The sequence below is a fragment of the Lutjanus erythropterus genome, chromosome 5, assembly GCF_056507025.1.
Source record: "Lutjanus erythropterus isolate fLutEry1 chromosome 5, fLutEry1.hap2, whole genome shotgun sequence".
Classification (NCBI taxonomy): Eukaryota; Metazoa; Chordata; class Actinopteri; order Lutjaniformes; family Lutjanidae; genus Lutjanus; species Lutjanus erythropterus.
Window position 1 is genome coordinate 20,293,239 of NC_139321.1, and position 11,395 is coordinate 20,304,633.

Sequence of the window (11,395 nt, forward strand, 5' to 3'; positions counted from 1 at the left end):
CAGATGTGAAATTAAGTGAAATTAAGACAAGATTATGTAACTTTTACATGTTGTGAATATCAAAAATCTGTGTTTCTTTTCAACAAGTACAGGAACCAAGGAAACAAAACAAGTTTAGTTTAGTTAAACAAGTTTAGTTTCCTTCACAGAAAAAGAGAAAGTGGACTGTGGTTCCAAAAGGGGCGGGACAAAGGAAGTGTCAGCTGACCCTTTGCTAATCCGTGCCCTTCTTAGTTACTGTTGCTACATCAGTGAAGTTTACCATTTTCGCACTGCACAAATGCAATTTACAGTGATGACATTGGGAGATTTAATATCAACATTGGCAGTAATTTTTGAAACACCATGTATTCGAATCCACAGAGAAGTGAACAACAAGCTGATGACTGTGGATTCTGTCAGCTAAAATGATGACTCTCATCAGTAGACTTCATAAGTGTAGCTGGCTAATATAAGCTAAGCTAAGCTTTATAACGCTTAAACTCCTTGTGTCAGCTGAGAGATCCAATTCTTGTCAATTTTTTAGTGTTTCCATCTTACACATTTTAAAACAAGAACCCTATAAAAGGGTCTCAGATATAGTAAGTTATATGTATATGACAGATGACAGCCATACACTCATTAACATCAGAAAAAGAAGCGTAGGGACTAGATTAAGTGCAATGGACCTTGAGACTAACCTGACACGCCAGATGGTTTGTTACACAGAACCATCTGGGAAGCCGTCCATAGAAACTGTTTGGAAAAGGCTGGGTGCTTTCAAAAAGAGTGCTTGGCAGGTGATTGGATGAACCATTTGTGACGTCTTACATGGGCTAACTTCAGCCAATCAGAACAGTTTACCAAACCTAAGCCAAAGCCAGCTGGAGGAGAAGCAAAAACATCTTTTCCATCAATAAAAGCTGTCAGTGTCAGGGTTAGGGTCAGTGTTGTTCTTTGAAGAAATACTCTGCAGTTGTCAAGATATAACTGATGCTATCACGCTATCTATGCTACACTCTTCAGGAGGTTAGCATAGATAGTTTCTTTGAGACGCAAGGTAACCTTGAGACAGTCACCCATCCAGACCACCTGGAAAGCAATTGCCCCAGGAAGAGAGCCAGCATAAGACCTAAGCTAACCTGACTCAGACCTTAGAGAGTGACCCAGAGAGAGATGTGTCATTCCCGGCCCACAATGCAAAAGCCTTCCCTGACATAATAAATAACAATTTGGCCCCTGGGAATAAGCAGTGAGTTTGGAAAATATAGTGGTATCTAAGTTTAGCTGGAGTTATTAAACCAGACATGTTAACATTTTCAGTGTACATTAGAACAGATAAAGACAATGTTTAATCTATTCCTCACGTTTTCATTTGTGTTTGAGGTTTTTGAATGACTACAAAAAAGATGTTGCCCTCCAAACTCATGAGACACAGTTTCTCTCTTCTTAGACCAGAGATATACTTACTTTTAATTACACTTTTCATTTGCATATACATAACCTTAATAACTGAGGAGGTGCACAACCATTGTTCCAAATGAACACAGAATACATGATGCAGCTGTGATGCACAGGAATATGTAGGGATGCATATGCAAAGATATAGTTAAAAGCAAGTATATTTCTGGCCTTATAGCCCCATGCACACCGCTTTAACATGTAGAGAAATGCAAAGCCTGACAGGCATGCAAGTGGTTGCTATTCAGAGGAGGGGCTTGATGTCAATTGTTTAAATTCATCACAAGAAAAAGACAGGTCTGGTAATAACAATAAAGTTAAAAAACAACAAAACAATAACTGCTAATGAAATCTTTTGCCAACCAAATCAAGCCTGTCAGTTATGGAGAGTCAAACTGTGACATTTATCACAAGGGGAGTCATGACAGGCAATACTTTTTATTGCCCGCTCATAATGTGGTGAAGCAGCCTCAGCTGGTGGGTCATGGGTCTGATCAGACATTACAGAGAGACAGAGGGGTGTGTGTCTGTGTGTGTGTGAGAGTGGAAAGGCTGCAGGCTTTCTCAGTCTGCACACGTCAATGCAGTATAACTAGCCCAGAGGTCCCTTTGGTGATGTGAGCAGAGGAGAGGGCAGGAGGAAGACATGACCTTAAATGTGCCTCACAAAAATGACTCCAGCTAATTATTTCACTGCATGGAGAAGGAAGATGAGGAGGAGGAGCAGAGGAAGGGAAAAAAAAAACTAAAAAATAAGTCGCGGTTATGTGTGTAAGCTTTCACATGTGTTTCACAAGTAAACAGCTTCTCACCCGTATGAATTTTCATGTGGCCTTTCACAGCACTGTTGGAATGAAAATTTCTCCCACAGGTCTTGCAAAGGAATGGCTTCTCACCTTTAAGACTCATGCATAAAATCTTCTCCACGACTGTCACATTGTAAAGACTTAACCTGTGTGAGAATTACAGTGGATGACTTAATAGCAACAGCAATAAAAGGGAGTGTGACTTCATTCTCTGCTCAGGATGCCATTACTTCACTATATTTTTACACTGCAAATAGTTGTTCGCTAACATCTAATAATCTGAATGTTGTATTTAGCACCTTTCAAACAAATAGTAGAGGTCTACTTAACAATGTGTGGGAAGAATTCTCAAAGCAAGATAAAGTGACAAAACAAAAAATGCACAGCACTGGTTCATGTAGAACTAGAATTACCGCCTCGTGGTGCCTCCATCAACCAGTTAAGTGGAAAAATGACTATTTGTATGGTCTTGCTTGCAGCAAATCATTGTGATAATTTCTTTAATTTTTTTTTTCTTTAATGCAACATGTGATTGGTCCATTACCACAGCAGCTACAACCCATACAGTCTGCTATGTGGTGACGCAACATATTCTCATCCTAACATGTCAGATACAGATGTTTTGTCCTCGGGTGAAAGTTTTATCCCCCAATAAATTTCTGCTCTTAGCGTAGCATACGTCTGTGGAAAACACTTCATCACGGGTTAGTTAATGAGGTTACTGAGTAAATGACATGTGTGCCAGCTGTGCCTGTAGACTGAGGTAAATCAGAAAGTAACAGTTTTTACTGCGAAAAAAATATGAAGACTGGTATTAGTCTTTTCATCTGACTAAAGAACACACATAAATATATTTCTAAAAATGTCAAACTAACCCTTTAAACATCACATAATGTTCCCGAGAGTTGGATAAATGAGCTAAGCAAACAGCTCCTGAACAAACTGCAATGTAATATGTGACTCCTCAAACGTGTGCAGTCAAGGGAAGATGCAGGAACACAGTGTCTAACTCTCACCTGAACTTTGGCCTTTCTCCTTCCCTCATGCAACAGACACATTAAATAGTTCATGCACACATACACTCCATGAAATTTACCCCTAGTCACATCTCCAAATGCAACCAAATTGTATTACCCTCCCATCACTCCCCATTACAGCCACACTTTAGCAACATGCGAGCATCCACCTCCCCAAGTCCCTGCCCGTCTCTCCTAATGAACATTATCTCTGCATCCTAAAAGCAATGGAAAGGAGGAGAGGGAGGCCAAATTTAATCAGAGCTACTTAGAGCTCACTGGGGGGTCTGCTGGGGCTCTGGAGAGCCAGCCAACAAACACACACACACACATACACACACTCAAAAGATAAAATCTATCAACGCTTTGATCCCCTGTTTTGTAAAAACAACTGATAGCTGATTAGCTATATTACATGCACACATACACACTAACAAACACACATACATGGTGTCATTAAAGCACCTGTGAGGTCTTTACATCTCAGTTTTAACACTTGCCAACGTAAACCTGAGTTCTTTTAGATTTTAGATTTAGATTAGATTTAGATTTTCTCTCTTTCAGACTGCAAAATCTTGTCTCTTGACATCATACCGTATACGCAGAAACATGGCGAATGAAAGTAAATGTTGGTGTGGAGGTGGGTGTGGTGAGCAGTCAGCTGCAGGACAGAAACGTGTGGGGGATGGCTCACAAGACTAGTGTCAGGTGAGTTAACTGGCACAGCTGCTGCTGGTTTTCTTATTACACTCTCTCCTCTTTGTGCAGCAGTTTGCTGGCCCTCAGATGACTTCTGCTCCCAAAACAAGAGGAGCTCTGCTCTGAGCTGATCAGAGGACATGGCTGCAGGAGCTGGGCAGCTGCAAACACATGTCATGTATTTTGAGTTATGTTGCAGTATTTTGAGCAGAAGTCATATAAGTATATTGTTTGAGAGCTGAATCTGTCTGTGCTGGGGCAACTCACAGTGGTAGTGAGGATTTTTCTTTTTTGGCTCACATGTAATTTTTAATATGGTATTAGATTGGACCCATTAGTACATTTTATTAGCAATAACCCTGATAACCAGCAAGGTAAACCAATATTTTAGTGGTTTTAGTGAGTGTGCTGATGCAGCACAGAGTCTGGGACAAAATCAAAATAAAAAAAAAAATCTAATCAAAAACATAAAGCTTCAAAGAGTTTCAGCATACTTGATTACAACATTTGGATACTAGTCTCAGCCAAACCATCAACCAGACACTGCAAGTTCAACGATGACAACAGCCCTATCCGACTCTGCCCTTTGTATCCATGCAGTTTTCACATGTCAACTTAAAAACTCATGAACGCACCGAAGCTGCAAGACTTCCAAACTGAGGAAACGGGACTATCCGAGGAGCATGTGAATGCAGCATACATCACAAATTTGCCTCAGGGGGCTTTACAATCTGTACAGCATATGACATATCAAGTCAAATGGATCTTATTCAGATACTAGCATAAACTGAAAACAGTAGCTTTGTGAAAGGTAAACTAACAATATAAATATTTATATAATGTTCATGGAAATGAATAATGCATGCAAATTCTCACAAATCTTCACTTCAGAGGGTTTTGTCATTTTGCCATATGTATTCCTCATTATTTAAAATGCTTACTGTTGGTTCAGTCTGGTAGTCAAAGTGCCTGAGTATTTTACATTTGCATAATCATTCATCAGTTCACTTCCTACAGCAATGATAATCTGATATCTACCACAGCCAAAGCACTCTGTCATCATAATCTGATTAAGCATACACTGTACAGAGCTCCATATGTGTATGTAACACACACTCCTCCTACTCTACACACTCCTTAGGATTACAGCAAACTCACAACATCTGCATTTATTTCCCAACAGCTGCATCATCATATTGTATATCATTTTAGTGGATTCTGTTTGGTTTACTCCTCTCCAAACAGCGTCCTCACCACCAGCCTCCCTCTCGTCTAACAGTGTGTTTGTTTGCCTGCAGGCAGCACAGTCAGAGACAGTGTGCCCTGGTGAAGTGGCCGATTCCTCCGCTGCATAAATGTTATCATAAATTCATATCACTAGGGGACATTTGTGTCTTGGACTGACAGTATGAGATGGGGCTTTCTAAATTCCAGACTGGTAGCCTGTCATAACTGGTCATTTTCCTGCTCCGGTGGGGCAGAATCAGTATGATGGGACCTCCCGGATGTGTAGTGATGAACGCATCTCATCCTCTGTCTTCATCTCTTCCTGATCTTCCTGTTGCTCCTCGATATCGTCGCTTGCTTTTGGTCTTCGTCTCCTTTATTTGCTTTATACTCTTAGAAATAAGCATTTGAAAAGGGTTCTTCCTGAAGGGCTGGGGTTCTACTCAGAACCATTTGCTTACGAAGAACCCTTTTTCTTTGTAAGACTAAGGGTTCCATCAACAACCCTTTTCATCCAAAGAACGCTATTTCTTTAAGTATTTTTTGAAAACCTTGAACAACTTTTTCATCAAGGTTTCTTTGTACTGTACTATACAAGGGTTCTCAGTAAAACCTTTGGGTGGGTTCTTGATAAAACTCTTAATATATATAAATATAAAAGGGTTCTGTTCAGAACCCCCTGTGTGAATTCCAGATAATTCTTTGTAGAACCCTACAAGGTGGGTTCTAGATAAAAAACCCCAGAATATAAAAGGGTTCTCAGTAGAATACCCTGGGTGGGTTCTAGATAACACCTTGGGGACATAAAAGGATTCCTGGCAGAACCCCCTGGGTGAGTTCTAGACAAAACCTTCGGAAAATAAAAGTTTTCTCGTTAGAAACCCTGGGTGGGTTATGGACCACAGAATGGTTGTTTTTTAGAACCCCTCATATAAGGTTCTGGGTGAAACCTTTCACAGATGGTTCTAGGTATAAGCCTTTATGCTGGGTTCTAGGTAAAACTCTCTGAAAAGGTTCCAAGTGGAGCCTTTATTAAAGCTTCTATCAGGAACCAAAAATGGTGACAAGACGAAGAACTATTTATGGTTCTAGTTAGCATCTTTATTTCTAACAGTGGACTTCTTGTCCCTTTGTTCCATTAATGTGCCTGTTCCCCTTTTCACCTCCTCTTATCTCTTCTCAGTGTTCCTGTTCCTTCTTTTACTCTTTCTTCTCGAGTCACCCCGTCGCGCCCCTCTCATCTCTCTTTAACCAAACAGGCATATAAACCCCTGCTGAGCTCCCAGTGGGTGGGAGAAAAATGTTGGAGAAATTGCAGGAATCTTATCATGGCTGAACTCAATTAAATGTTCTAACGGAGCCCGCAGCCTCGGAGCATGTCTCCATGCTGGTTCTGAGCGTCCCCGCTGCTCTGCTACATCCTGGCTCATTTGGTTTTCTGTTACATTAGAAAGGAAGGTGGGTTTCTGTCACAGCCTCAGGTCTGCCCCAAAACTATTGCAAGTCTGAGGAAAATCCCATGAGCGAGTGCACTCTCATTTTCAGGATTTCATATCTTAGAACTAAGGGTGCTAAATAGAACCATAAAGGGTTCTTTGGCTTGTTCCCATAGGAGAACCCTTTTTGGTTCCTGGTAGAACGTTGATGAAGGTTTCACTCGGACCCCTTTCAGAGAGTTCTCACTATAGCCCAACATACAGGGTTATAGAGGTTCTAAAAGAGTACTCTTATGGCATATGGTTCCACCCCAAAACCTCTAAAAAGCTACTTTTCCATCAAATTCTCTGATTCTTGATTCTGGTTCTGTTCAAGATCCTCGGAACACTGGTGTTTACCAACAGAGGGTGCTGCTCAATGCACAACAACCCATGCCCACTTTGGTTCCAGTTGGGAACTTTTCAGGTTCCACACCAGTTTATTTTTGGTGGAAATGCTCAGTATGGTTCAAAATTTGGCGCTTGAATCGGGGCGGGGCCAGTTCCATGTTGGTGGAAAAAGCTTCGCTGTGGGTTATGGCCACAATCTTTCCATCTAACAAGAACCCTCCCAGTGGCTTCTACTGAGAACCCTTTTATATATGTTTTATACAGAACCCACCCACTGAGAATCCTTATGGCATGAAGAACCCTTGTATGAAAGAGTTCTTCAAGGATTTCAACAACCCTTAAATCCTCCCCTCTTTTAATGAAGAGGGTTGTTAATGGAACACTTAGCTTGACAAAGAACCCTTTCTCCAAAAAAGGGTTCTTCAAAGGCAAACTGCTCTGAGTAGAACCTCGGCCCTCCAGGAAGGACCCTTTTGGAACCCTTATTTCTAACAGTGCATACACATTGGCCTTATCTGAATATTTTTGGTTTAAGTGTTCCCATTGGGAACCATTTAGCTGCTCCATAACTGTCGTTGATGTGGAAAATCCACCTGAGACCAAGTGATTTCAGCCATTCAAATGCCAGTATGTAGGCTGATCAAATTTTAAAACGGTCTTATAGGGCATGCAGGGTGTGCAGTGTGGTGTGTACATGCATGGCTGCGCTGTGTCTCTGTGGCAGCCCTCCTCCACATAAAGCCTCTCATGTCATCTTTACTGCAGGCCAAGAAGATTCAGCACTGCACATAATCCAGAGGCAACAACAATCTGACAGGCCTGGACCCCACACACACGTACCGTTGAAGAAATATGACAGCGTTACACAATCCAGCATGTTCCTGTGACACAGTCACGTTCCTTTTTTTGCTCAAAGACCAGCAAGGAAGATGAAGAGGAGGAGACTTCAGGGGAAAGAAGTTGGTGATTAATGTTGAAGTATAGTTAATTGAATTTCCAAAGGCATAATTTCAATTATTTTCCAAAAAGGTAATACATTTAAAGGTGGTGCTTTATCATAGATATTAATATGTTTTGACATCAAACTTTTTCTTATTGTTTTTTTAGGTGAACAAGATCACTTATAGGCTGACACTGAACTGAAGCATATCATGATAACTGTGAATTTTATTGAAAGTTCCCTTCACACATAACTTTTATCAGTCATCTTTGCTCTCCTGCACTGTAAGGTTAACAGAAATAGAATAATTTACAGACTGAACTTTTAAAGGACCATTGTGCAAGATTGATAGAGGTTTAATTACCAGAAATCAAATACAATATTCAAGTATGTTTTCATTAGTGTATCACCTGAAAAGAACAATTGTTGTGTTTTGTCACCTTCAAATCAGTGCTTTATCTCTACAGAGGGCCTGAGCTTTCTTCCATAGAGGTGCCATGTTGCACTCAGTGTTGTGCATGAACACACAAAAAAAACACATTAATTGAAGATGCTCTTGTTTTAGGCAAAGGATGAAATGAACGGATCTGTTTCCAACTAATGAATGTGAGTGTCCTTAGTTCTCTCACGAGTGAACAATGTTGTCAGTTGCTAAAACAGTATGATGCAGGCTCAGAGCAGAGAGAGAGAGGAAGAGAGAGTCTGAATATGGTCAGAAACATCAGCGTAATATAACCTGAAAACCCGATCGTGCGATCAAGTGTATGACCTGGGCTACACTGCAGACTGGAGTCTCTGTTACAATGAGAGACAGACAGATAGAGTCGTGTTATAAATGCTGAGTTCCCAGTTCGAAATTTCAACAGTATGCTGGTGTTTTAATTAATACAAAAAACATGAATATTATAAAGAACATTATAAAGACTTCAGCTTCCCTGGTAGGAGGAGGTTCTATTTGAAATTAAACATTAAAAAAAAACTGAAAAAATGAACATAAACCACATGTTAATCTCTGTGAACTGAAGTTTGCGCTGGCTCTTGCAATGTGTGAACTTGAGCAGAATCGATTACTTAACCTTTAAATTACCATAAAAACCAAACCACTATATTTTGGTTTGATCCGGATAAGGTAATTCCTCCTAAGCCCTCTAACAGGTCAGCACTCAGTGCTTAGTGATTGGTCCACAAAATAATAAAGTGAGTAAGTCGGAGTCTCAGTTTTTCATTTGACCAATAAATTCTTACATGGTTGAACAGGCGGCCACAACTATGTCGGACTAGGTCAGAAGTATGTGTTTGATCAGATTATACAGTTCTCATTTAGCATGAAATCTGAATCATTGTCCACAGGAGAAATTGAAAACTCAGTCTAGCGTGGTTACGTTTGCATGCACACATTTTCGGCTGAGCGTGTCTGAATCTATCTGTATGCCCGTAGCTGGGCTGAGATGCAGGTGTGGCTTTACGTTTCATATTTCCAGGTGCACTCACATGAACATGAACACCCATGAATAATAAAAGGTTCCATACTGTGGCTCTTCTCCTGGAATGACTCTTGTACCTCTCGGCACTCGACCGTTTCAATACGAGTGAACCAAGGTATCCTATAGGTGGATCTGTCTCCATTTGTGGATTGGTTACTCACTCATGACTAATTGAACCAAACAGAAGACGATAGGATTCGGATGGCTTAAAGCAATATTTTCACCTTCCATTTTCAATGCTTGGATAGTAAACGAGCAACAGCTGGTCAACATGCAAGAAGCTGCAGGAAAGAAAAGAGATTTCTGATGGGTTTAACCCCCAGTGCCAAAGAATGGGAACTCAAAATACAGTTCACCTGCATTCATTTGGAAGCGGCTGTTGTCATGAAATCTGGTCATTTTTATCATTAAATTTAATATGTAGAGCTTCACAGTTCAATTTTAATGGTAAAAACAGCAGTTAACAAAAAAAATCTCAGTTCAAAGTACATTTAGCAGCTGTTTGCAGAGGAATTTAAGCCCCTATCATCCATGTTAGCTACAAACACTGAGCTACAAAATTCCTTTTTAACCTTGAAAACAGTGTTGATGTAACCTCAGCTCAGCAGCCAAAGTTTCACAAAATGTTCTGAAAATCTGCCAAAGAAAATGAAAATTTATGGATTTGTTATGTAATTATGAACTTTAACTCATCAGATAAGCAGTGGGTGGCGTTACTTCTCCAGTCAGTTGTCATTAAATCATTGTAGAAGACTTGACTAGGAAATCTTTTTAAAACAATCACTTTTTTATATAACCACAGTTTCCAAAAGTCAACGGCAAAGTCTTCAGCTCACATCTAAAATTTAGATATTTTCTTTCACTTAAGATACATAAAATTCTCACAATTTAGCTGGACCAGAATATTTGGTATGATTTGCATGAAAAAAATTAACAGATTAATTAAAATATCCTCTTAACCACAATGCTGTCACATTAAGAAACCATAACCAAACCATAAGCTGATGAGAGTTTTGCAAATGTTGAATACTGATCCAGACACGACCAACGAGATGAGGCAGAAGAGAAGTCATATGGTGGGTGGGAAACAAAGAAAACACTATGGCTTTTATGTATTTTTCATGTATTCATTTGACTAAAGTTACAATTTCCTCATCAATCCAAGCAGATGTTTTCATCTGCTGACATTTTTCATCTGTTCACTGGAGAGAAAACTCCAGTGAAAGTCACATGCTGCACGTACATCAGGATCTATTTGCTCAACCTGTTTCTATTACACTTTGTCACATTTTCTCATCATCAGTACATCAAATTTTCCTCCTCCCCCAAAGTATAAAAACTTTTTGCAGATATTTCAACTTTTATTTTCATATTTTGCCTATATTTCTGTAATTGTTGGTTAGCAAATTGAAAACATGCATTAAAACAGCTGGATAGAAATCCACCTGTCTGCCACTAAAACAACTTGTATATAGCTACTAAATGGACCAAGAGGTGAGATTGTTTTGTCAAATTTGAATGTAATTTGTCGTGTTTTTGCAGAAAAAAGTAACCGAATTGGTTCCAGTTCTCAGCAGAACTCACTTCAATCCATCAACAGTTTGAATTAAGGTTATACACTACTTTTTATCACCAGTCAGTCCTCTAAAATTGATTGAACACAAGTTGACTTTAACACAAGTTGAGAAGGAACAGAGCTGGCCTAGTTAAAACCTCCAACCTCCTGTTATCCAAGATCAGCCTACAGTTCCTATAGGTTGAACCTAGCCTGCATCACAGCGTAATGAACAAGATGTGAAGTAATTATCTGGGGCAGAACATACAGTGTGTTGTTGAACACATGAGCCCCATGGAATAGGTCAGAGCTGGAGCATGAAAAGGTTGCTGCTGCGGTCCAAAAGCAGCCTGGCAGACTTACGGTGTTTTGCTTTGGGGAGCTTTATGATACCAGGCATGT